The sequence below is a fragment of the Stenella coeruleoalba genome (assembly GCF_951394435.1).
Source record: "Stenella coeruleoalba genome assembly, chromosome: 4".
Lineage (NCBI taxonomy): Eukaryota > Metazoa > Chordata > Mammalia > Artiodactyla > Delphinidae > Stenella > Stenella coeruleoalba.
In genome coordinates this window covers 88,333,191-88,359,283 of record NC_137149.1, presented here as the reverse complement: position 1 = coordinate 88,359,283, position 26,093 = coordinate 88,333,191, and the positions used below count along the sequence as shown (strand labels likewise).

Here is a 26,093-nt window from a genome sequence, read left to right as displayed (position 1 = left end):
CGTGCCGTGCCGGAACCAGATTAGGGCCTGAAGACATCCTGCGGTGTTGCGGCCAGCTCACAAGAAAGCGAGTTGAAGAAAGGAGCTCAGGGACACTATAATTCACAAAGCTGCAGAGTTATAAATGACAGCTATCGTCCAAAAATATACTGAAGTAAGGCTGCCAAGAGGACTTGAAAGCAGGGCAGAATTGCAGGAAACCGATTTCAGGAGGTAGACTGGAATTGCATTGAAAGCATAGGAAAAGAGGCAGAACGTCCACAATGATGCACTTGGCCAAAAAGAGCGTATGCGTTTTTTCCTGAATATATTCAGGAAAAAACGTATACACCCTTTTTGGGCAACCAAGGAAGCTTGCAAAGGAAATCTGCACTACAATGAAGTCTCACTTCCCCCCGGTCAAAAGGGCCATCTGAAAAAAGTGTAAAATCCAGAAAGGCAGGACAGGCCATTGAGAACTGGGAGCCTTGTTATGCTGATGGGCGGGATGTAAGTTGCCAACAGACACTCGGGAGAAGTGTATGGTGTTTCCTGAAATATCTAAAAAACAAAGCAACAGAGCCTAGGGCACTTCCACTTATGGTCCTATAGCTTAGGGAAATTAAAATCAAAAAGACACAGCCACCCCAAAGTTTGGGACGCCTCTGTTTACAAGAACCTCGTTTACCGTACAAGTTCAATATCACAGAAAGTGAAAAATGGATAAAGAACTTGTGGTACTTACGTACAATGCAGTATCACTCAGCAATGAAATCTATGTCATCAGGCCCGTAGCAGCATAATGAGTGGATTCAGATACGATGATTCTAAATGAAATAAGTCACACAGAAAAAGAAACATCATAAGATATCACTAATACACGGAATGTAAACTTGGCTACACAGGAACTGCATTCCAAAACAGAACAGCGTCTCAAATTTAGAAAACCAACTTATGCTTGCTTAAGGGGAAAGGTGAGTTGGGGTGCTGCATAAAACCAGAGATTGAAATGAGCACAGATAAAGTTCCTTAAGCCAAATATGGAATAGAGAAGAGCTACTCCTTGCTCAACGAAATGGACTCAACACCCCATATTAAACGCCTAAGAATGTACCTGACTAGTAAGTATCTTAAAACCTATGGATTGCTATGTCTCCAAAAGAGAATCAAGCACGTGTACAGGGGCATAAACGCAGCAGTGATAGGATTGGAGAGGTTCGGTGAGCAAATGAAGACCCTTTGAAGTCATATTGCATGGTACCCATTCCACGGGTCTCAACTCTCCAGGTTTAAGGTATTCTTCCTTCAGCTAAAACATGCATGTGGAACCCAGAGTATGATCAACCATGTGAACGGGAGACGTGTTCAAATATGTCTCAGTTTTCTTCCCCTGGTACTCGGGTACAACATTCCAGACGCTTTACTAACACTCTCCCCACTTGGAGAGTCAGCGCTTTTAACCTCCTCTTTGGCCCAGTTTGCAATTTCTGTGGAAGATGAACAGGAATAGCGAGAACCAATGACAGACTAGCTGGAGGTGTCTGGACGGGCAAATTTAACTCTCATTTCCCACCAGGAAGAGGAATTAACCAAAGGCTCAGCGTGCCGTGCCGTAACCAGATTAGGGCCTGAAGCCATCCTGCAGTGTTGCGGCCAGGTCACAAGAAAGCGAGTTGAAGAAAGGAGCTCAGGGGCACTGTAATTCACAAACCTGCAGAGTTATAAATGGCAGCTATCGTCCAAAAATATACTGAAGTAAGGCTGCCAAGAGGACTTGAAAGCGGGGCAGAATTGCAGGAAACCGATTTCAGGAGCTAGACTGGAATTGCATTGAAAGCATAGGAAAAGAGGCAGAACGTCCACAATGATGCACTTGGCCAAAAAGGGCGTATGCGTTTTTTCCTGAATACATTCAGGAAAAAATGCATACGCCCTTTTTGGCCAACCAAGCAAGCTTGCAAAGGAAATCTGCACTACAATGAAGTCTCACTTCCCCCGGTCAAAAGGGCCATCTGAAAAAAGTGTAAAATCCAGAAAGGCAGGAAAGGCCATGGAGAACTGGGAGCCTTGTTATGCTGAAGGGCGGGATGTAAATTGCCAACAGACACTCTGGAGAAGTGTATGGTGTTTCCTGAAACATCGAAAAAACAAAGCAACAGAGCCTAGGGCACTTCCACTTATGGCCCTATAGCTTAGGGAAATTAAAATCAAAAAGACACAGCCACCCCAAAGTTTGGGACGCCTCTGTTTACAAGAACCTCGTTTACCGTACAAGTTCAACATCGCAGAAAGTGAAAAATGGATAAAGAAGTTGTGGTACTTACGTACAATGCAGTATCACTCAGCAATGAAATCTATGTCATCAGGCCCGTAGCAGCATAATGAGTGGATTCAGGTACGATGATTCTAACTGAAATAAGTCACACAGAAAAAGAAACATCAAAAGATATCACTAATACACGGAATGTAACCTTGGCTACATAGGAAATGAATTCCAAAACAGAACAGGGTCTCAAATTTAGAAAACCAACTTATGCTTGCTTAAGGGGAAAGGTGAGTTGGGGTGCTGCATAAAACCAGAGATTGAAATGAGCACAGATAAATTTCCTTAAGCCAAATATGGAATAGACAAGAGCTACTCCTTGCTCAACGAAATGGACTCAACACCCCATATTACACGCCTAAGAATGTACCTGACTAGTAAGTATCTTAAAACCTATGGATTGCTATGTCTCCAAAAGAGAATCAAGCATGTGTACAAGGGTCATAAACGCAGCAGTGATAGGATTGGAGAGATTCGTTTAGCAAATGAGGACCCTTTGAAGTCATATTGCATGGTACCCATTCCACGGGTCTCAACTCTCCAGGTTTAAGGTATTCTTTCTTCAGCTAAAACATGCATGTGGAACCCAGAGTATGATGAACCGTGTGATCGGGAGACGTGTTCAAATATGTCTCAGTTTTCGTCCCCTGGTACTTCGGTGCAACATTCCAGACGCTTTACTAACACTCTCCCCACTTGGAGAGTCAGTCCCTTTAACCTCCTGTTTGGCCCAGTTTGCAATTTCTGCGGAAGATGAACAGGAATAGCGAGAACCAATGAGAGGCTAGCTGGAGGTGTCTGGACGGGCAAATTTAACTCTCATTTCCCACCAGGAAGAGGAAATAACCAAAGGCTCAGCGTGCCGTACCGGAACCAGATTAGGGCCTGAAGCCATCCTGTGGTGTTGCGGCCAGCTCAAAAGAAAGCGAGTTGAAGAAAGGAGCTCAGGGGCACTGTAATTCACAAACCTGCAGAGTTATAAATGACAGCTATCGTCCAAAAATAGACTGAAGTAAGGCTGCCAAGAGGACTTGAAAGCGGGGCAGAATTGCAGGAAACCAATTTCAGGAGGTAGACTGGAATTGCATTGAAAGCATAGGAAAAGAGGCAGAACGTCCACAATGATGCACTTGGCCAAAAAGGGTGTATGCGTTTTTTCCTGAATATATTCAGGAAAAAACGTATACACCCTTTTTGGCCAACCAAGCAAGCTTGCAAAGGAAATCTGCACTACAATGAAGTCTCACTTCCCCCCGGTCAAAAGGGCCATCTGAAAAAAGTGTAAAATCCAGAAAGGCAGGACAGGCCATGGAGAACTGGGAGCCTTGTTATGCTGATGGGCGGGATGTAAATTGCCAACAGACACTCGGGAGAAGTGTATGGTGTTTCCTGAAACATCTAAAAAACAAAGCAACAGAGCCTAGGGCACTTCCACTTATGGTCCTATAGCTTAGGGAAATTAAAATCAAAAAGACACAGCCACCCCAAAGTTTGGGACGCCTCTGTTTACAAGAACCTCGTTTACCGTACAAGTTCAATATCACAGAAAGTGAAAAATGGATAAAGAACTTGTGGTACTTACGTACAATGCAGTATCACTCAGCAATGAAATCTATGTCATCAGGCCCGTAGCAGCATAATGAGTGGATTCAGATACGATGATTCTAAATGAAATAAGTCACACAGAAAAAGAAACATCATAAGATATCACTAATACACGGAATGTAAACTTGGCTACACAGGAACTGCATTTCAAAACAGAACAGGGTCTCAAATTTAGAAAACCAACTTATGCTTGCTTAAGGGGAAAGGTGAGTTGGGGTGCTGCATAAAACCAGAGATTGAAATGAGCACAGATAAAGTTCCTTAAGCCAAATATGGAATAGACAAGAGCTACTCCTTGCTCAACGAAATGGACTCAACACCCCATATTAAACGCCTAAGAATGTACCTGACTAGTAAGTATCTTAAAACCTATGGATTGCTATGTCTCCAAAAGAGAATCAAGCGTGTTTACAGGGGCATAAACGCAGCAGTGATAGGATTGGAGAGGTTCGGTGAGCAAATGAAGACCCTTTGAAGACATATTGCATGGTACCCATTCCACGGGTCTCAACTCTCCAGGTTTAAGGTATTCTTCCTTCAGCTAAAACATGCATGTGGAACCCAGAGTATGATCAACCGTGTGAACGGGAGACGTGTTCAAATATGTCTCAGTTTTCCTCCCCTGGTACTCGGGTGCAACATTCCAGACGCTTTACTAACACTCTCCCCACTTGGAGAGTCAGCGCCTTTAACCTCCTGTTTGGCCCAGTTTGCAATTTCTGCGGAAGATGAACAGGAATAGGGAGAACCAATGAGAGACTAGCTGGAGGTGTCTGGACGGGCAAATTTAACTCTCATTTCCCACCAGGAAGAGAAAATAACCAAAGGCTCAGCGTGCCATGCCGGAACCAGATTAGGGCCTGAAGACATCCTGCGGTGTTGCGGCCAGCTCACAAGAAAGCGAGTTGAAGAAAGGAGCTCAGGGACACTATAATTCACAAAGCTGCAGAGTTATAAATGACAGCTATCGTCCAAAAATAGACTGAAGTAAGGCTGCCAAGAGGACTTGAAAGCAGGGCAGAATTGCAGGAAACCGATTTCAGGAGGTAGACTGGAATTGCATTGAAAGCATAGGAAAAGAGGCAGTACGTCCACAATGATGCACTTGGCCAAAAAGAGCGTATGCGTTTTTTCCTGAATATATTCAGGAAAAAACGTATACACCCTTTTTGGCCAACCAAGCAAGCTTGCAAAGGAAATCTGCACTACAATGAAGTCTCACTTCCCCCCGGTCAAAAGGGCCATCTGAAAAAAGTGTAAAATCCAGAAAGGCAGGACAGGCCATGGAGAACTGGGAGCCTTGTTATGCTGATGGGCGGGATGTAAATTGCCAACAGACACTCGGGAGAAGTGTATGGTGTTTTTTACTGAAACATCTAAAAAACAAAGCAACAGAGCCTAGGGCACTTCCACTTATGGTCCTATAGCTTAGGGAAATTAAAATCAAAAAGACACAGCCACCCCAAAGTTTGGGACGCCTCTGTTTACAAGAACCTCATTTACCGTACAAGTTCAACATCACAGAAAGTGAAAAATGGATAAAGAAGTTGTGGTATTTACTTACAAAGCAATATCACTCAGCAATGAAATCTATGTCATCAGGCCCTTAGCAGCATAATGAGTGGATTCAGGTACGATGATTCTAACTGAAATAAGTCACACAGAAAAAGAAACATCATAAGATATCAGTAATACACGGAATGTAAACTTGGCTACACAGGAACTGCATTCCAAAACAGAACAGGGTCTCAAATTTAGAAAACCAACTTATGCTTGCTTAAGGGGAAAGGTGAGTTGGGGTGCTGCATAAAACCAGAGATTGAAATGAGCACAGATAAAGTTCCTGAAGCCAAATATGGAATAGACAAGAGCTACTCCTTGCTCAACGAAATGGACTCAACACCCCATATTAAAGGCCTAAGAATGTACCTGACTAGTAAGTATCTTAAAACCTATGGATTGCTATGTCTCCAAAAGAGAGTCAAGCACGTGTACAGGGGCATAAACGCAGCAGTGATAGGATTGGAGAGGTTCGGTGAGCAAATGAAGACCCTTTGAAGTCATATTGCATGGTACCCATTCCACGGGTCTCAACTCTCCAGGTTTAAGGTATTCTTCCTTCAGCTAAAACATGCATGTGGAACCCAGAGTATGATCAACCATGTGAACGGGAGACGTGTTCAAATATATCTCAGTTTTCCTCCCCTGGTACTCGGGTGCAACATTCCAGACGCTTTACTAACACTCTCCCCACTTGGAGAGTCAGTCCCTTTAACCTTCTGTTTGGCCCAGTTTGCAATTTCTGCGGAAGATGTACAGGAATAGCGAGAACCAATGAGAGGCTAGCTGGAGGTGTCTGGACGGGCAAATTTAACTCTCATTTCCCACCAGGAAGAGGAATTAACCAAAGGCTCAGCGTGCCGTGCCGGAACCAGATTAGGGCCTGAATCCATCCTGCGGTGTTGCGGCCAGGTCACAAGAAAGCGAGTTGAAGAAAGGAGCTCAGGGGCACTGTAATTCACAAACCTGCAGAGTTATAAATGACAGCTATCGTCCAAAAATAGACTGAAGTAAGGCTGCCAAGAGGACTTGAAAGCGGGGCAGAATTGCAGGAAACCGATTTCAGGAGGTAGACTGGAATTGCATTGAAAGCATAGGAAAAGAGGCAGAACGTCCACAATGATGCACTTGGCCAAAAAGGGCGTATGCGTTTTTTCCTGAATATATTCAGGAAAAAACGCATACGCCCTTTTTGGCCAACCAAGCAAGCTTGCAAAGGAAATCTGCACTACAATGAAGTCTCATTTCCCCCCAGTCAAAAGGGCCATCTGAAAAAAGTGTAAAATCCAGAAAGGCAGGACAGGCCATGGAGAACTGGGAGCCTTGTTATGCTGATGGGCGGGATGTAAATTGCCAACAACCACTTGGGAGAAGTGTATGGTGTTTCCTGAAACATCTAAATAACAAAGCAACAGAGCCTAGGGCACTTCCACTTATGGTCCTATAGCTTAGGGAAATTAAAATCAAAAAGACACAGCCACCCCAAAGTTTGGGACGCCTCCGTTTACAAGAACCTCGTTTACCGTACAAGTTCAATATCACAGAAATTGAAAAATGGATAAAGAACATGTGGTACTTACGTACAATGCAGTATCACTCAGCAATGAAATCTATGTCATCAGGCCCGTAGCAGCATAATGAGTGGATTCAGGTACGATGATTCTAACTGAAATAAGTCACACAGAAAAAGAAACATCATAAGGTATCAGTAATACACGGAATGTAAACTTGGCTACACAGGAACTGAATTACAGAACAGAACAGGGTCTCAAATTTAGAAAACCAACTTATGCTTGCTTAAGGGTAAAGGTGAGTTGGGGTGCTGCATAAAACCAGAGATTGAAATGAGCACAGATAAAGTTCCTTAAGTCAAATATGGAATAGACAAGAGCTACTCCTTGCTCAACGAAATGGACTCAACACCGCATATTAAACGCCTAAGAATGTACCTGACTAGTAAGTATCTTAAAACCTATGGATTGCTATGTCTCCGAAAGAGAATCAAGCATGCGTACAGGGGCATAAACGCAGCAGTGATAGGATTGGAGAGGTTCGGTGAGCAAATGAAGACCCTTTGAAGTCATATTGCATGGTACCCATTCCACGGGTTTCAACTACCCAGGTTTAAGGTATTCTTCTTTCAGCTAAAACATGCATGTGGAACCTAGAGTATGATCAACCATGTGATCGGGAGACGTGTTCAAATATGTCTCAGTTTTCCTCCCCTGGTACTCGGGTGCAACATTCCAGACGCTTTACTAACACTCTCCCCACTTGGAGAGTCAGTCCCTTTAACCTTCTGTTTGGCCCAGTTTGCAATTTCTGCGGAAGATGTACAGGAATAGCGAGAACCAATGAGAGGCTAGCTGGAGGTGTCTGGACGGGCAAATTTAACTCTCATTTCCCACCAGGAAGAGGAATTAACCAAAGGCTCAGCGTGCCGTGCCGGAACCAGATTAGGGCCTGAATCCATCCTGCGGTGTTGCGGCCAGGTCACAAGAAAGCGAGTTGAAGAAAGGAGCTCAGGGGCACTGTAATTCACAAACCTGCAGAGTTATAAATGACAGCTATCGTCCAAAAATAGACTGAAGTAAGGCTGCCAAGAGGACTTGAAAGCGGGGCAGAATTGCAGGAAACCGATTTCAGGAGGTAGACTGGAATTGCATTGAAAGCATAGGAAAAGAGGCAGAACGTCCACAATGATGCACTTGGCCAAAAAGGGCGTATGCGTTTTTTCCTGAATATATTCAGGAAAAAATGCATACGCCCTTTTTGGCCAACCAAGCAAGCTTGCAAAGGAAATCTGCACTACAATGAAGTCTCACTTCCCCCCGGTCAAAAGGGCCATCTGAAAAAAGTGTAAAATCCAGAAAGGCAGGACAGGCCATGGAGAACTGGGAGCCTTGTTATGCTGATGGGCGGGATGTAAATTGCCAACAGACACTAGGGAGAAGTGTATGGTGTTTCCTGAAACATCTAAAAAACAAAGCAACAGAGCCTAGGGCACTGCCACTTATCGTCCTATAGCTTAGGGAAATTAAAATCAAAAAGACACAGCCACCCCAAAGTTTGGGACGCCTCTGTTTACAAGAACCTCGTTTACAGTACAAGTTCAACATCGCAGAAAGTGAAAAATGGATAAAGAAGTTGTGGTATTTACTTACAAAGCAATATCACTCAGCAATGAAATCTGTGTCATCAGACCCTTAGCAGCACAATGAGTGGATTCAGGTATGATGATTCTAACTGAAGTAAGTCACACAGAAAAAGAAACATCATAAGATATCAGTAATACATGGAATGTAAACTTGGCTACACAGGAACTGAATTACAGAACAGAACAGGGTCTCAAATTTAGAAAACCAACTTATGCTTGCTTAAGGGTAAAGGTGAGTTGGGGTGCTGCATAAAACCAGAGATTGAAATGAGCACAGATAAATTTCCTTAAGTCAAATATGGAATAGACAAGAGCTACTCCTTGCTCAACGAAATGGACTCAACACCGCATATTAAACGCCTAAGAATGTACCTGACTAGTAAGTATCTTAAAACCTATGGATTGCTATGTCTCCGAAAGAGAATCAAGCATGTGTACAGGGGCATAAACGCAGCAGTGATAGGATTGGAGAGGTTCGGTGAGCAAATGAAGACCCTTTGAAGTCATATTGCATGGTACCCATTACACGGGTCTTAACTCTCCAGGTTTAAGGTATTCTTTCTTCAGCTAAAACATGCATGTGGAACGCAAGTATGATCAACCATGTGAATGGGAGATGTGTTCAAATATGTCTCAGTTTTTCTCCCCTGGTACTCGGGTGCAACATTCCAGACGCTTTACTAACACTCTCCCCACTTGGAGAGTCAGCGCCTTTAACCTCCTGTTTGGCCCAGTTTGCAATTTCTGCGGAAGATGAACAGGAATAGCGAGAACCAATGAGAGACTAGCTGGAGGTGTCTGGACGGGCAAATTTAACTCTCATTTCCCACCAGGAAGAGGAAATAACCAAAGGCTCAGCGTGCCGTGCCGGAACCAGATTAGGGCCTGAAGCCATCCTGCGGTGTTGCGGGCAGGTCACAAGAAAGCAAGTTGAAGAAAGGAGCTCAGGGGCACTGTAATTCACAAACCTGCAGAGTTATAAATGACAGCTATCGTCCAAAAATAGACTGAAGTAAGGCTGCCAAGAGGACTTGAAAGCGGGGCAGAATTGCAGGAAACCGATTTCAGGAGGTAGACTGGAATTGCATTGCAAGCATAGGAAAAGAGGCAGAACGTCCACAATGATGCACTTGGCCAAAAAGGGCGTATGCGTTTTTTCCTGAATATATTCAGGAAAAAACGCATACGCCCTTTTTGGCCAACCAAGCAAGCTTGCAAAGGAAATCTGCACTACAATGAAGTCTCACTTCCCCCCGGTCAAAAGGGCCATCTGAAAAAAGTGTAAAATCCAGAAAGGCAGGACAGGCCATGGAGAACTGGGAGCCTTGTTATGCTGATGGGCGGGATGTAAATTGCCAACAACCACTCGGGAGAAGTGTATGGTGTTTCCTGAAACATCTAAAAAACAAAGCAAAAGAGCCTAGGGCACTTCCACTTATGGTCCTATAGCTTAGGGAAATTAAAATCAAAAAGACACAGCCACCCCAAAGTTGGGGACGCCTCTGTTTACAAGAACCTCGTTTACAGTACAAGTTCAACATCGCAGAAAGTGAAAAATGCATAAAGAAGTTGTGGTATTTACTTACAAAGCAATATCACTCAGCAATGAAATCTGTGTCATCAGGCCCTTAGCAGCACAATGAGTGGATTCAGGTATGATGATTCTAACTGAAATAAGTCACACAGAAAAAGAAACATCATAAGATATCAGTAATACACGGAATGTAAACTTGGCTACACAGGAACTGAATTACAGAACAGAACAGGGTCTCAAATTTAGAAAACCAACTTATGCTTGCTTAAGGGGAAAGGTGAGTTGGGGTGCTGCATAAAACCAGAAATTGAAATGAGCACAGATAATGTTCCTTAAGCCAAATATGGAATAGACAAGAGCTACTCCTTGCTCAACGAAATGGACTCAACACCCCATATTAAACGCCTAAGAATGTACCTGACTAGTAAGTATCTTAAAACCTATGGATTGCTATGTCTCCGAAAGAGAATCAAGCATGTGTACAGGGGCATAAACGCAGCAGTGATAGGATTGAAGAGGTTCGGTGAGCAAATGAAGACCCATTGAAGTCATATTGCATGGTACCCATTCCACGGGTTTCAACTACCCAGGTTTAAGGTATTCTTCCTTCAGCTAAAACATGCATGTGGAACCTAGAGTATGATCAACCATGTGATCGGGAGACGTGTTCAAATATGTCTCAGTTTTCCTCCCCTGGTACTCGGGTGCAACATTCCAGACGCTTTACTAACACTCTCCCGACTTGGAGAGTCAGTCCCTTTAACCTCCTGTTTGGCCCAGTTTGCAAGTTCTGCGGAAGATGAACAGGAATAGCGAGAACCAATGAGAGGCTAGCTGGAGGTGTCTGGACGGGCAAATTTAACTCTCATTTCCCACCAGGAAGAGGAATTAACCAAAGGCTCAGCATGCCGGGCCGGAACCAGATTAGGGCCTGAAGCCATCCTGCGGTGTTGCGGCCAGGTCACAAGAAAGCGAGTTGAAGAAAGGAGCTCAGGGGCACTGTAATTCACAAACCTGCAGAGTTATAAATGACAGCTATCGTCCAAAAATAGACTGAAGTAAGGCTGCCAAGAGGACTTGAAAGCGGGGCAGAATTGCAGGAAACCGATTTCAGGAGGTAGACTGGAATTGCATTGAAAGCATAGGAAAAGAGGCAGAACGTCCACAATGATGCACTTGGCCAAAAAGGGCGTATGCGTTTTTTCCTGAATATATTCAGGAAAAAATGCATACGCCCTTTTTGGCCAACCAAGCAAGCTTGCAAAGGAAATCTGCACTACAATGAAGTCTCACTTCCCCCCGGTCAAAAGGGCCATCTGAAAAAAGTGTAAAATCCAGAAAGGCAGGACAGGCCATGGAGAACTGGGAGCCTTGTTATGCTGATGGGCGGGATGTAAATTGCCAACAACCACTCGGGAGAAGTGTATGGTGTTTCCTGAAACATCTAAAAAACAAAGCAACAGAGCCTAGGGCACTTCCACTTATGGTCCTATAGCTTAGGGAAATTAAAATCAAAAAGACACAGCCACCCCAAAGTTTGGGACGCCTCTGATTACAAGAACCTCGTTTACAGTACAAGTTCAACATCGCAGAAAGTGAAAAATGCATAAAGAAGTTGTGGTATTTACTTACAAAGCAATATCACTCAGCAATGAAATCTGTGTCATCAGGCCCTTAGCAGCACAATGAGTGGATTCAGGTATGATGATTCTAACTGAAATAAGTCACACAGAAAAAGAAACATCATAAGATATCAGTAATACACGGAATGTAAACTTGGCTACACAGGAACTGTATTACAGAACAGAACAGGGTCTCAAATTTAGAAAACCAACTTATTCTTGCTTAAGGGTAAAGGTGAGTTGGGGTGCTGCATAAAACCAGAAATTGAAATGAGCACAGATAAAGTTCCTTAAGCCAAATATGGAATAGACAAGAGCTACTCCTTGCTCAACGAAATGGACTCAACACCCCATATTAAACGCCTAAGAATGTACCTGACTAGTAAGTGTCTTAAAACCTATGGATTGCTATGTCTCTGAAAGAGAATCAAGCATGTGTACAGGGGCATAAACGCAGCAGTGATAGGATTGGAGAGGTTCGGTGAGCAAATGAAGACCCTTTGAAGTCATATTGCATGGTACCCATTCCACGGGTTTCAACTACCCAGGTTTAAGGTATTCTTCCTTCAGCTAAAACATGCATGTGGAACCCAAGTATGATCAACCATGTGAACGAGAGACGTGTTCAAATATGTCTCAGTTTTCCTCCCCTGGTACTCGGGTGCAACATTCCAGACGCTTTACTAACACTCTCCCCACTTGGAGAGTCAGCGCCTTTAACCTCCTGTTTGGCCCAGTTTGCAATTTCTGCGGAAGATGAACAGGAATAGTGAGAACCAATGAGAGGCTAGCTGGAGGTGTCTGGACGGGCAAATTTAACTCTCATTTCCCACCAGGAAGAGGAAATAACCAAAGGCTCAGCGTGCCGTACCGGAACCAGATTAGGGCCTGAAGCCATCCTGCGGTGTTGCGGCCAGCTCAAAAGAAAGCGAGTTGAAGAAAGGAGCTCAGCGGCACTGTAATTCACAAACCTGCAGAGTTATAAATGACAGCTATCGTCCAAAAATAGACTGAAGTAAGGCTGCCAAGAGGACTTGAAAGCGGGGCAGAATTGCAGGAAACCGATTTCAGGAGGTAGACTGGAATTGCATTGAAAGCATAGGAAAAGAGGCAGAACGTCCACAATGATGCACTTGGCCAAAAAGGGCGTATGCGTTTTTTCCTGAATATATTCAGGAAAAAACGCATACGCCCTTTTTGGCCAACCAAGCAAGCTTGCAAAGGAAATCTGCACTACAATGAAGTCTCACTTCCCCCCGGTCAAAAGGGCCATCTGAAAAAAGTGTAAAATCCAGAAAGGCAGGACAGGCCATGGAGAACTGGGAGCCTTGTTATGCTGATGGGCGGGATGTAAATTGCCAACAACCACTCGGGAGAAGTGTATGGTGTTTCCTGAAACATCTAAAAAACAAAGCAACAGAGCCTAGGGCACTGCCACTTATGGTCCTATAGCTTAGGGAAATTAAAATCAAAAAGACACAGCCACCCCAAAGTTTGGGACGCCTCTGATTACAAGAACCTCGTTTACAGTACAAGTTCAACATCGCAGAAAGTGAAAAATGCATAAAGAAGTTGTGGTATTTACTTACAAAGCAATATCACTCAGCAATGAAATCTGTGTCATCAGGCCCTTAGCAGCACAATGAGTGGATTCAGGTATGATGATTCTAACTGAAATAAGTCACACAGAAAAAGAAACATCATAAGATATCAGTAATACACGGAATGTAAACTTGGCTACACAGGAACTGTATTACAGAACAGAACAGGGTCTCAAATTTAGAAAACCAACTGATTCTTGCTTAAGGGTAAAGGTGAGTTGGGGTGCTGCATAAAACCAGAAATTGAAATGAGCACAGATAAAGTTCCTTAAGCCAAATATGGAATAGACAAGAGCTACTCCTTGCTCAACGAAATGGACTCAACACCCCATATTAAACGCCTAAGAATGTACCTGACTAGTAAGTATCTTAAAACATATGGATTGCTATGTCTCCGAAAGAGAATCAAGCATGTGTACAGGGGCATAAACGCAGCAGTGATAGGATTGGAGAGGTTCGGTGAGCAAATGAAGACCCTTTGAAGTCATATTGCATGGTACCCATTCCACGGGTTTCAACTACCCAGGTTTAAGGTATTCTTCCTTCAGCTAAAACATGCATGTGGAACCTAGAGTATGATCAACCATGTGATCGGGAGACGTGTTCAAATATGTCTCAGTTTTCCTCCCCTGGTACTCGGGTGCAACATTCCAGACGCTTTACTAACACTCTCCCCACTTGGAGAGTCAGTCCCTTTAACCTCCTGTTTGGCCCAGTTTGCAATTTCTGCGGAAGATGAACAGGAATAGCGAGAACCAATGAGAGGCTAGCTGGAGGTGTCTGGACGGGCAAATTTAACTCTCATTTCCCACCAGGAAGAGGAATTAACCAAAGGCTCAGCATGCCGGGCCGGAACCAGATTAGGGCCTGAAGCCATCCTGCGGTGTTGCGGCCAGGTCACAAGAAAGCGAGTTGAAGAAAGGAGCTCAGGGGCACTGTAATTCACAAACCTGCAGAGTTATAAATGACAGCTATCGTCCAAAAATAGACTGAAGTAAGGCTGCCAAGAGGACTTGAAAGCGGGGCAGAATTGCAGGAAACCGATTTCAGGAGGTAGACTGGAATTGCATTGAAAGCATAGGAAAAGAGGCAGAACGTCCACAATGATGCACTTGGCCAAAAAGGGCGTATGCGTTTTTTCCTGAATATATTCAGGAAAAAATGCATACGCCCTTTTTGGCCAACCAAGCAAGCTTGCAAAGGAAATCTGCACTACAATGAAGTCTCACTTCCCCCCGGTCAAAAGGGCCATCTGAAAAAAGTGTAAAATCCAGAAAGGCAGGACAGGCCATGGAGAACTGGGAGCCTTGTTATGCTGATGGGCGGGATGTAAATTGCCAACAGACACTCGGGAGAAGTGTATGGTGTCTCCTGAAACATCTAAAAAACAAAGCAACAGAGCCTAGGGCACTGCCACTTATGGTCCTATAGCTTAGGGAAATTAAAATCAAAAAGACACAGCCACCCCAAAGTTTGGGACGCCTCTGTTTACAAGAACCTCGTTTACAGTACAAGTTCAACATCGCAGAAAGTGAAAAATGGATAAAGAAGTTGTGGTATTTACTTACAAAGCAATATCACTCAGCAATGAAATCTATGTCATCAGGCCCTTAGCATCACAATGAGTGGATTCAGGTATGATGATTCTAACTGAAGTAAGTCACACAGAAAAAGAAACATCATAAGATATCAGTAATACACGGAATGTAAACTTGGCTACACAGGAACTGAATTACAGAACACAACAGGGTCTCAAATTTAGAAAACCAACTTATGCTTGCTTAAGATTAAAGGTGAGTTGGGGTGCTGCATAAAACCAGAGATTGAAATGAGCACAGATAAAGTTCCTTAAGTCAAATATGGAATAGACAAGAGCTACTCCTTGCTCAACGAAATGGACTCAACACCGCATATTAAACGCCTAAGAATGTACCTGACTAGTAAGTATCTTAAAACCTATGGATTGCTATGTCTCCGAAAGAGAATCAAGCATGTGTACAGGGGCATAAACGCAGCAGTGATAGGATTGGAGAGGTTCGGTGAGCAAATGAAGACCCTTTGAAGTCATATTGCATGGTACCCATTACACGGGTCTCAACTCTCCAGGTTTAAGGTATTCTTCCTTCAGCTAAAACATGCATGTGGAACCCAAGTATGATCAACCATGTGAACGAGAGACGTGTTCAAATATGTCTCAGTTTTCCTCCCCTGGTACTCGGGTGCAACATTCCAGACGCTTTACTAACACTCTCCCCACTTGGAGAGTCAGCGCCTTTAACCTCCTGTTTGGCCCAGTTTGCAATTTCTGCGGAAGATGAACAGGAATAGTGAGAACCAATGAGAGGCTAGCTGGAGGTGTCTGGACGGGCAAATTTAACTCTCATTTCCCACCAGGAAGAGGAAATAACCAAAGGCTCAGCGTGCCGTACCGGAACCAGATTAGGGCCTGAAGCCATCCTGCGGTGTTGCGGCCAGCTCAAAAGAAAGCGAGTTGAAGAAAGGAGCTCAGGGGCACTGTAATTCACAAACCTGCAGAGTTATAAATGACAGCTATCGTCCAAAAATAGACTGAAGTAAGGCTGCCAAGAGGACTTGAAAGCGGGGCAGAATTGCAGGAAACCGATTTCAGGAGGTAGACTGGAATTGCATTGAAAGCATAGGAAAAGAGGCAGAACGTCCACAATGATGCACTTGGCCAAAAAGGGCGTATGCGTTTTTTCCTGAATATATTCAGGAAAAAACGCATACGCCCTTTTTGGCCAACCAAGCAAGCTTGCAAAGGAAATCTGCACTACAATGAAGTCTCACTTCCCCCCGGTCAAAAGGGCCATCTGAAAAAAGTGTAAAATCCAGAAAGGCAGGACAGGCCATGGAGAACTGGGAGCCTTGTTATGCTGATGGGCGGGATGTAAATTGCCAACAACCACTCGGGAGAAGTGTATGGTGTTTCCTGAAACATCTAAAAAACAAAGCAACAGAACCTAGGGCACTTCCACTTATGGTCCTATAGCTTAGGGAAATTAAAATCAAAAAGACACAGCCACCCCAAAGTTTGGAACGGCTCTGTTTACAAGAACCTCGTTTACAGTACAAGTTCAACATCGCAGAAAGTGAAAAATGGATAAAGAAGTTGTGGTATTTACTTACAAAGCAATATCACTCAGCAATGAAATCTGTGTCATCAGGCCCTTAGCAGCACAATGAGTGGATTCAGGTATGATGATTCTAACTGAAATAAGTCACACAGAAAAAGAAACATCATAAGATATCACTAATACACGGAATGTAAACTTGGCTACACAGGAACTGCATTCCAAAACAGAACAGGGTCTCAAATTTAGAAAACCAACTTATGCTTGCTTAAGGGGAAAGGTGAGTTGGGGTGCTGCATAAAACCAGAGATTGAAATGAGCACAGATAAAGTTCCTTAAGCAAAATATGGAATAGACAAGAGCTACTCCTTGCTCAACGAAATGGACTCAACACCCCATATTAAACGCCTAAGAATGTACCTGACTACTAAGTATCTTAAAACCTATGGATTGCTATGTCTCCAAAAGAGAATCAAGCGTGTGTACAGGGGCATAAACGCAGCAGTGATAGGATTGGAGAGGTTCGGTGAGCAAATGAAGACCCTTTGAAGTCATATTGCATGGTACCCATTCCACGGGTCTCAACTCTCCAGGTTTAAGGTATTCTTCCTTCAGCTAAAACATGCATTTGGAACCCAGAGTATGATCAACCATGTGAACGGGAGACGTGTTCAAATATGTCTCAGTTTTCCTCCCCTGGTACTCGGGTGCAACATTCCAGACGCTTTACTAACACTCTCCCGACTTGAAGAGTCAGTCCCTTTAACCTCCTGTTTGGCCCAGTTTGCAATTTCTGCGGAGGATGAACAGGAATAGCGAGAACCAATGAGAGACTAGCTGGAGGTGTCTGGACGGGCAAATTTAACTCTCATTTCCCACCAGGAAGAGGAAATAACCAAAGGATCAGCGTGCTGTACCGGAACCAGATTAGGGCCTGAAGCCATCCTGCGGTGTTGCGGCCAGCTCAAAAGAAAGCGAGTTGAAGAAAGGAGCTCAGGGGCACTGTAATTCACAAACCTGCAGAGTTATAAATTACAGCTATCGTCCAAAAATAGACTGAAGTAAGGCTGCCAAGAGGACTTGAAAGCGGGGCAGAATTGCAGGAAACCGATTTCAGGAGGTAGACTGGAATTGCATTGAAAGCATAGGAAAAGAGGCAGAACGTCCACAATGATGCACTTGGCCAAAAAGGGCGTATGCGTTTTTTCCTGAATATATTCAGGAAAAAACGCATACGCCCTTTTTGGCCAACCAAGCAAGCTTGCAAAGGAAATCTGCACTACAATGAAGTCTCACTTCCCCCCGGTCAAAAGGGCCATCTGAAAAAAGTGTAAAATCCAGAAAGGCAGGACAGGCCATGGAGAACTGGGAGCCTTGTTATGCTGATGGGCGGGATGTAAATTGCCAAAAGACACTCGGGAGAAGTGTATGGTGTCTCCTGAAACATCTAAAAAACAAAGCAACAGAGCCTAGGGCACTGCCACTTATGGTCCTATAGCTTAGGGAAATTAAAATCAAAAAGACACAGCCACCCCAAAGTTTGGGACGCCTCTGTTTACAAGAACCTCGTTTACAGTACAAGTTCAACATCGCAGAAAGTGAAAAATGGATAAAGAAGTTGTGGTATTTACTTACAAAGCAATATCACTCAGCAATGAAATCTATGTCATCAGGCCCTTAGCATCACAATGAGTGGATTCAGGTATGATGATTCTAACTGAAGTAAGTCACACAGAAAAAGAAACATCATAAGATATCAGTAATACACGGAATGTAAACTTGGCTACACAGGAACTGAATTACAGAACAGAACAGGGTCTCAAATTTAGAAAACCAACTTATGCTTGCTTAAGGGTAAAGGTGAGTTGGGGTGCTGCATAAAACCAGAGATTGAAACGAGCACAGATAAAGTTCCTTAAGTCAAATATGGAATAGACAAGAGCTACTCCTTGCTCAACGAAATGGACTCAACACCGCATATTAAACGCCTAAGAATGTACCTGACTAGTAAGTATCTTAAAACCTATGGATTGCTATGTCTCCGAAAGAGAATCAAGCATGTGTACAGGGGCATAAACGCAGCAGTGATAGGATTGGAGAGGTTCGGTGAGCAAATGAAGACCCTTTGAAGTCATATTGCATGGTACCCATTACACGGGTCTCAACTCTCCAGGTTTAAGGTATTCTTCCTTCAGCTAAAACATGCATGTGGAACCCAAGTATGATCAACCATGTGAACGGGAGACGTGTTCAAATATGTCTCAGTTTTCCTCCCCTGGTACTCGGGTGCAACATTCCAGATGCTTTACTAACACTCTCCCCACTTGGAGAGTCAGCGCCTTTAACCTCCTGTTTGGCCCAGTTTGCAATTTCTGCGGAAGATGAACAGGAATAGTGAGAACCAATGAGAGGCTAGCTGGAGGTGTCTGGACGGGCAAATTTAACTCTCATTTCCCACCAGGAAGAGGAAATAACCAAAGGATCAGCGTGCTGTACCGGAACCAGATTAGGGCCTGAAGCCATCCTGCGGTGTTGCGGCCAGCTCAAAAGAAAGCGAGTTGAAGAAAGGAGCTCAGGGGCACTGTAATTCACAAACCTGCAGAGTTATAAATTACAGCTATCGTCCAAAAATAGACTGAAGTAAGGCTGCCAAGAGGACTTGAAAGCGGGGCAGAATTGCAGGAAACCGATTTCAGGAGGTAGACTGGAATTGCATTGAAAGCATAGGAAAAGAGGCAGAACGTCCACAATGATGCACTTGGCCAAAAAGGGCGTATGCGTTTTTTCCTGAATATATTCAGGAAAAAACGCATACGCCCTTTTTGGCCAACCAAGCAAGCTTGCAAAGGAAATCTGCACTACAATGAAGTCTCACTTCCCCCCGGTCAAAAGGGCCATCTGAAAAAAGTGTAAAATCCAGAAAGGCAGGACAGGCCATGGAGAACTGGGAGCCTTGTTATGCTGATGGGCGGGATGTAAATTGCCAACAGACACTCGGGAGAAGTGTATGGTGTTTCCTGAAACATCTAAAAAACAAAGAAACAGAACCTAGGGCACTTCCACTTATGGTCCTATAGCTTAGGGAAATTAAAATCAAAAAGACACAGCCACCCCAAAGTTTGGAACGGCTCTGTTTACAAGAACCTCGTTTACAGTACAAGTTCAACATCGCAGAAAGTGAAAAATGGATAAAGAAGTTGTGGTATTTACTTACAAAGCAATATCACTCAGCAATGAAATCTGTGTCATCAGGCCCTTAGCATCACAATGAGTGGATTCAGGTATGATGATTCTAACTGAAGTAAGTCACACAGAAAAAGAAACATCATAAGATATCAGTAATACACGGAATGTAAACTTGGCTACACAGGAACTGAATTACAGAACAGAACAGGGTCTCAAATTTAGAAAACCAACTAATGCTTGCTTAAGGGGAAAGGTGAGTTGGGTTGCTGCATAAAACCAGAGATTGAAATGAGCACAGATAAAGTTCCTTAAGCCAAATATGGAATAGACAAGAGCTACTCCTTGCTCAACGAAATGGACTCAACACCGCATATTAAACGCCTAAGAATGTACATGACTAGTAAGTATCTTAAAACCTATGGATTGCTATGTCTCCGAAAGAGAATCAAGCATGTGTACAGGGGCATAAACGCAGCAGTGATAGGATTGGAGAGGTTCGGTGAGCAAATGAAGACCCTTTGAAGTCATATTGCATGGTACCCATTCCACGGGTTTCAACTACCCAGGTTTTAGGTATTCTTCCTTCAGCTAAAACATGCATGTGGAACCCAGAGTATGATCAACCATGTGAACGGGAGACGTGTTCAAATATGTCTCAGTTTTCCTCCACTGGTACTCGGGTGCAACATTCCAGACGCTTTACTAACACTCTCCCCACTTGGAGAGTCAGCGCCTTTAACCTCCTGTTTGGCACAGTTTGCAATTTCTGCGGAAGATGAACAGGAATAGCGAGAACCAATGAGAGGCTAGCTGGAGGTGTCTGGACGGGCAAATTTAACTCTCATTTCCACCAGGAAGAGGAAATAACCAAAGGCTTAGCGTGCCGTGCCAGAACCAGATTAGGGCCTGAAGCCATCCTGCGGTGTTGCGGCCAGGTCACAAGAAAGCGAGTTGAAGAAAGGAGCTCAGGGGCACTGTAATTCACAAACCTGCAGAGTTATAAATGACAGCTATCGTCCAAAAATAGACTGAAGTAAGGCTGCCAAGAGGACTTGAAAGCGGGGCAGAATTGCAGGAAACCGATTTCAGGAGGTAGACTGGAATTGCATTGAAAGCATAGGAAAAGAGGCAGAACGTCCACAATGATGCACTTGGCCAAAAAGGGCGTATGCGTTTTTTCCTGAATATATTCAGGAAAAAACGCATACGCCCTTTTTGGCCAACCAAGCAAGCTTGCAAAGGAAATCTGCACTACAATGAAGTCTCACTTCCCCCCGGTCAAAAGGGCCATCTGAAAAAAGTGTAAAATCCAGAAAGGCAACAGGCCATTGAGAACTGGGAGCCTTGTTATGCTGATGGGCGGGATGTAAATTGCCAACAGACACTCTGGAGAAGTGTATGGTGTTTCCTGAAACATCTAAAAAACAATGCAACAGAGCCTAGGGCACTTCCACTTATGGTCCTATAGCTTAGGGAAATTAAAATGAAAAAGACACAGCCACCCCAAAGTTTGGAACGGCTCTGTTTACAAGAACCTCGTTTACAGTACAAGTTCAACATCGCAGAAAGTGAAAAATGGATAAAGAACTTGTGGTACTTACGTACAATGCAGTATCACTCAGCAATGAAATCTATGTCATCAGGCCCGTAGCAGCATAATGAGTGGATTCAGGTATGATGATTCTAACTGAAATAAGTTACACAGAAATAGAAACATCATAAGATATCACTAATACACGGAATGTAAACTTGGCTACACAGGAACTGAATTCCAAAACAGAACAGGTTCTCAAATTTAGAAAACCAACTTATGCTTGCTTAAGGGGAAAGGTGAGTTGGGATGCTGCATAAAACCAGAGATTGAAATGAGCACAGATAAAGTTCCTTAAGCCATATATGGAATAGAGAAGAGCTACTCCTTGCTCAACGAAATGGACTCAACACCGCATATTAAACGCCTAAGAATGTACCTGACTAGTAAGTATCTTAAAACCTATGGATTGCTATGTCTCCGAAAGAGAATCAAGCATGTGTACAGGGGCATAAACGCAGCAGTGATAGGATTGGAGAGGTTCGGTGAGCAAATGAAGACCCTTTGAAGTCATATTGCATGGTACCCATTCCACGGGTTTCAACTACCCAGGTTTTAGGTATTCTTCCTTCAGCTAAAACATGCATGTGGAACCCAGAGTATGATCAACCATGTGATCGGGAGACGTGTTCAAATATGTCTCAGTTTTCCTCCCCTGGTACTCGGGTGCAACATTCCAGACGCTTTACTAACACTCTCCCCACTTGGAGAGTCAGCGCCTTTAACCTCCTGTTTGGCCCAGTTTGCAATTTCTGCGGAAGATGAACAGGAATAGCGAGAACCAATGAGAGGCTAGCTGGAGGTGTCTGGACGGGCAAATTTAACTCTCATTTCCCACCAGGAAGAGGAAATAACCAAAGGCTCAGCATGCCGTACCGGAACCAGATTAGGGCCTGAAGCCATCCTGCGGTGTTGCGGCCAGGTCACAAGAAAGCGAGTTGAAGAAAGGAGCTCAGGGGCACTGTAATTCACAAACCTGCAGAGTTATAAATGACAGCTATCGTCCAAAAATAGACTGAAGTAAGGCTGCCAAGAGGACTTGAAAGCGGGGCAGAATTGCAGGAAACCGATTTCAGGAGGTAGACTGGAATTGCATTGAAAGCATAGGAAAAGAGGCAGAACGTCCACAATGATGCACTTGGCCAAAAAGGGCGTATGCGTTTTTTCCTGAATATATTCAGGAAAAAACGCATACGCCCTTTTTGGCCAACCAAGCAAGCTTGCAAAGGAAATCTGCACTACAATGAACTCTCACTTCCCCCCGGTCAAAAGGGCCATCTGAAAAAAGTGTAAAATCCAGAAAGGCAGGACAGGCCATGGAGAACTGGGAGCCTTGTTATGCTGATGGGCGGGATGTAAATTGCCAACAACCACTCGGGAGAAGTGTATGGTGTTTCCTGAAACATCGAAAAAACAAAGCAACAGAACCTAGGGCACTTCCACTTATGGTCCTATAGCTTAGGGAAATTAAAATCAAAAAGACACAGCCACCCCAAAGTTTGGAACGGCTCTGTTTACAAGAACCTCGTTTACAGTACAAGTTCAACATCGCAGAAAGTGAAAAATGGATAAAGAAGTTGTGGTATTTACTTACAAAGCAATATCACTCAGCAATGAAGTCTGTGTCATCAGGCCCTTAGCAGCACAATGAGTGGATTCAGGTATGATGATTCTAACTGAAATAAGTCACACAGAAAAAGAAACATCATAAGATATCAGTAATACACGGAATGTAAACTTGGCTACACAGGAACTGAATTACAGAACAGAACAGGGTCTCAAATTTAGAAAACCAACTTATTCTTGCTTAAGGGTAAAGGTGAGTTGGGGTGCTGCATAAAACCAGAGATTGAAATGAGCACAGATAAATTTCCTTAAGCCAAATATGGAATAGACAAGAGCTACTCCTTGCTCAACGAAATGGACTCAACACCCCATATTAAACGCCTAAGAATGTACCTGACTAGTAAGTATCTTAAAACCTATGGATTGCTATGTCTCCGAAAGAGAATCAAGCATGTGTACAGGGGCATGAACGCAGCAGTGATAGGATTGGAGATGTTCGGTGAGCAAATGAAGACCCTTTGAAGTCATATTGCATGGTACCCATTACACGGGTCTCAACTCTCCAGGTTTAAGGTATTCTTCCTTCAGCTAAAACATGCATGTGGAACCCAAGTATGATCAACCATGTGAACGGGAGACGTGTTCAAATATGTCTCAGTTTTCCTCCCCTGGTACTCGGGTGCAACATTCCAGACGCTTTACTAACACTCTCCCCACTTGGAGAGTCAGCGCCTTTAACCTCCTGTTTGGCCCAGTTTGCAATTTCTGTGGAAGATGAACAGGAATAGCGAGAACCAATGAGAGGCTAGCTGGAGGTGTCTGGACGGGCAAATTTAACTCTCATTTCCCACCAGGAAGAGGAAATAACCAAAGGCTCAGCATGCCGTACCGGAACCAGATTAGGGCCTGAAGCCATCCTGCGGTGTTGCGGCCAGGTCACAAGAAAGCGAGTTGAAGAAAGGAGCTCAGGGGCACTGTAATTCACAAACCTGCAGAGTTATAAATGACAGCTATCGTCCAAAAATAGACTGAAGTAAGGCTGCCAAGAGGACTTGAAAGCGGGGCAGAATTGCAGGAAACCGATTTCAGGAGGTAGACTGGAATTGCATTGAAAGCATAGGAAAAGAGGCAGAACGTCCACAATGATGCACTTGGCCAAAAAGGGCGTATGCGTTTTTTCCTGAATATATTCAGGAAAAAACGCATACGCCCTTTTTGGCCAACCAAGCAAGCTTGCAAAGGAAATCTGCACTACAATGAAGTCTCACTTCCCCCCGGTCAAAAGGGCCATCTGAAAAAAGTGTAAAATCCAGAAAGGCAGGACAGGCCATGGAGAACTGGGAGCCTTGTTATGCTGATGGGCGGGATGTAAATTGCCAACAACCACTCGGGAGAAGTGTATGGTGTTTCCTGAAACATCGAAAAAACAAAGCAACAGAACCTAGGGGACTTCCACTTATGGTCCTATAGCTTAGGGAAATTAAAATCAAAAAGACACAGCCACCCCAAAGTTTGGAACGGCTCTGTTTACAAGAACCTCGTTTACAGTACAAGTTCAACATCGCAGAAAGTGAAAAATGGATAAAGAAGTTGTGGTATTTACTTACAAAGCAATATCACTCAGCAATGAAGTTTGTGTCATCAGGCCCTTAGCAGCACAATGAGTGGATTCAGGTATGATGATTCTAACTGAAATAAGTCACACAGAAAAAGAAACATCATAAGATATCAGTAATACACGGAATGTAAACTTGGCTACACAGGAACTGAATTACAGAACAGAACAGGGTCTCAAATTTAGAAAGCCAACTTATTCTTGCTTAAGGGTAAAGGTGAGTTGGGGTGCTGCATAAAACCAGAGATTGAAATGAGCACAGATAAATTTCCTTAAGCCAAATATGGAATAGACAAGAGCTACTCCTTGCTCAACGAAATGGACTCAACACCCCATATTAAACGCCTAAGAATGTACCTGACTAGTAAGTATCTTAAAACCTATGGATTGCTATGTCTCCGAAAGAGAATCAAGCATGTGTACAGGGGCATGAACGCAGCAGTGATAGGATTGGAGATGTTCGGTGAGCAAATGAAGACCCTTTGAAGTCATATTGCATGGTACCCATTACACGGGTCTCAACTCTCCAGGTTTAAGGTATTCTTCCTTCAGCTAAAACATGCATGTGGAACCCAAGTATGATCAACCATGTGAACGGGAGACGTGTTCAAATATGTCTCAGTTTTCCTCCCCTGGTACTCGGGTGCAACATTCCAGACGCTTTACTAACACTCTCCCCACTTGGAGAGTCAGCGCCTTTAACCTCCTGTTTGGCCCAGTTTGCAATTTCTGTGGAAGATGAACAGGAATAGCGAGAACCAATGAGAGGCTAGCTGGAGGTGTCTGGACGGGCAAATTTAACTCTCATTTCCCACCAGGAAGAGGAAATAACCAAAGGCTCAGCGTGCCGTACCGGAACCAGATTAGGGCCTGAAAACATCCTGCGGTGTTGCGGCCAGCTCAAAAGAAAACGAGTTGAAGAAAGGAGCTCAGGGGCACTGTAATTCACAAACCTGCAGAGTTATAAATGACAGCTATCGTCCAAAAATAGACTGAAGTAAGGCTGCCAAGAGGACTTGAAAGCGGGGCAGAATTGCAGGAAACCGATTTCAGGAGGTAGACTGGAATTGCATTGAAAGCATAGGAAAAGAGGCAGAACGTCCACAATGATGCACTTGGCCAAAAAGGGCGTATGCGTTTTTTCCTGAATATATTCAGGAAAAAACGCATACGCCCTTTTTGGCCAACCAAGCAAGCTTGCAAAGGAAATCTGCACTACAATGAAGTCTCACTTCCCCCCGGTCAAAAGGGCCATCTGAAAAAAGTGTAAAATCCAGAAAGGCAGGACAGGCCATGGAGAACTGGGAGCCTTGTTATGCTGATGGGCGGGATGTAAATTGCCAACAACCACTCGGGAGAAGTGTATGGTGTTTCCTGAAACATCTAAAAAACAAAGCAACAGAACCTAGGGCACTTCCACTTATGGTCCTATAGCTTAGGGAAATTAAAATCAAAAAGACACAGCCACCCCAAAGTTTGGAACGGCTCTGTTTACAAGAACCTCGTTTACAGTACAAGTTCAACATCGCAGAAAGTGAAAAATGGATAAAGAAGTTGTGGTATTTACTTACAAAGCAATATCACTCAGCAATGAAGTCTGTGTCATCAGGCCCTTAGCAGCACAATGAGTGGATTCAGGTATGATGATTCTAACTGAAGTAA

At 43.9% G+C, this 26,093-nt stretch overlaps 1 long non-coding RNA gene across 50 annotated transcripts in view; it reads right to left on the bottom strand.

The window, feature by feature from the left end:
* Positions 1 to 26,093, bottom strand: part of LOC307185334 — a 3,778,167-nt gene that overhangs the window by 1,950,963 nt on the left and 1,801,111 nt on the right. Inside the window, exon 5 of one of the 50 annotated variants that reach the window (XR_013828013.1) lies at positions 19,684 to 19,765. The exons of the other annotated variants lie outside the window; for them this stretch is intronic. This is a non-coding gene — a long non-coding RNA (uncharacterized lncRNA). The remainder of the gene's footprint in view (positions 1 to 19,683; positions 19,766 to 26,093) is intronic. 50 annotated transcript variants of the gene reach the window in all.